Genomic DNA, 1,797 nt, shown 5'->3' on the forward strand with positions numbered 1-1,797 from the left:
CTAAAATAAAATATAGAAGATAGAGGAGTCAACGTATTCCACCAGATTTAACGTGGTAAATTAATTTTCATACAAATAAATGTAGAAAGGGCTTATATTAGCATGAGAGATAAGGGCCAGTTTGCAAAATAATCTTGTAATGAGTCTGTCTTCTACTGGATTTTGACTGAGCAAGGGGTTGTCTTGTTATAATGGGCAAACTTTGGCATATTGTTCATACATGATTTGCGAGATGGATCCCCAAAGATCTGGGAGAGGAGAGATCTGTAGACACTTTGAGACAGCATCTGGTTTAGGTGTCATCCTTGTGCAGGGGCCATGCTAATCTTCTGTGTATCGTTCCAATTTTAGTATATGTGCTGCTGAAGCGAGCACGACAGCATCTGGTTTGGATGCTGTATAAGACCATGAAGGAATTTTCTTGAAAAACTGTCACTGAATGTTTTGGGGGAACCACCCCCCAGAATATGAGTTACTCTAATACACAAGCAGTGTGATTTGTATGGATGCAGCAACCCTGTTTTCAAAAAAAACAAAAATAAAAACAAAACAAAATAAAACTAGGAAGCTCTATTGGCGCCCCTAATGAACTACAAACAAAACATTATACTCATGCTGATGTCCTAGTACATTTTCTGGTTCCCCTTAGCCTCATTTACATTTATTTTACCAAAGAAAACAAGAAGAAAATAATATTTGTGAAGATTAAATGACATATTATAAGGTGAGGGTTTGAAACAGTAAAAGTCAATATACATGCAGGGTAGCAAGCTGAATTCTCCCAAATTCCTCTGAATAATCAAGTCACATCAAAGTTGATACGCCAGGCCTCTTGACAGGACATATTATTTGAAATAAATGAATACGATTTTGTGGCCCACATAATATGCCACCGAAGGCTTATGGAGCTATTTGCTTGTAGCTTCCTCTCTTTCACCCACCAACATTTCAATACATCTGGAAGAAAAACTCCTATTTCCTATAAAAATCCATGACGGTGTTGAAGGGGGATGGACTAAGAAAAGGGGAAGGTGAATGAGCACTGTTCCCCGTTGTTTATAGGAAAGCTCTCTCTATCCAACCTAAATTCACTTTTTAAAGTGAAAACAAACACTCTTCAACACCAGTTGAAGCCGTAAGTTCCTGAATGCTCTGGCTTCTTTGGGAATGTCTGGCTTGTGAGCCTAACTGATGGCGAGATTGTTCAGCCTCCAGCCAGCAGACCACCCAACTGGTCTTAACCGGCCTTGCCAGGGTATTAATATGGCTTCTAATTGCTCTCAGCTGGGAATTTCGTTCCCTCAGACAGATGGGATAGTCACAAGGGAAACCTGGCCATCTGCTCTGAGGCCCAACAGAGCCATCAGAAGAAGCAGGACTGGATCACAGGCTAGGTCAAGGGGTTCTTGAATACATAACCTCATTAGCTCTTGGTGATTATGTCTAAATTCCCACACATGATGGGGGAAAATGTATCTTAAACAACTCTTATTACTACACAATTTAAACTAATGAGTCATTCTCAAGTGGACTTCAAGATTTTAGAACATATTTATACTTTTAAAAATTAAGAAGAAAAATGGGGATAGACTATTTCTAAGTTGGTTGAGATAGACCTTTACAAAGTTTTTAATCAAGTCCTTTGGTTCATAAGCTGTATTTACTGAGATTTTTATTTTTTATATCTTCTCATAGTGTAAGCTCTGAGAGGTTTTTTTTTTGTTTTGTTGTTTGTTTGTTTCTGTAATGTCAGTGTCTGATTCAAGCTTCGATTGTTTCTTTTCTAACACTGCTAAA

General features: G+C 38.2%; 1 non-coding gene across 1 annotated transcript; it reads right to left on the minus strand.

The window, feature by feature from the left end:
- Positions 1-268: 268 nt before the first annotated feature.
- LOC123391238 lies at positions 269-375 on the minus strand. The gene has a single exon (XR_006605867.1). It is a non-coding gene; the product is annotated as a U6 spliceosomal RNA (small nuclear RNA).
- Between the last annotated feature and the right edge of the window lie 1,422 nt (positions 376-1,797).

Source organism: Mustela putorius, unplaced genomic scaffold, assembly GCF_011764305.1.
Source record: "Mustela putorius furo isolate JIRA1106 unplaced genomic scaffold, ASM1176430v1.1 tig00000083_pilon_pilon_pilon, whole genome shotgun sequence".
NCBI lineage: Eukaryota > Metazoa > Chordata > Mammalia > Carnivora > Mustelidae > Mustela > Mustela putorius.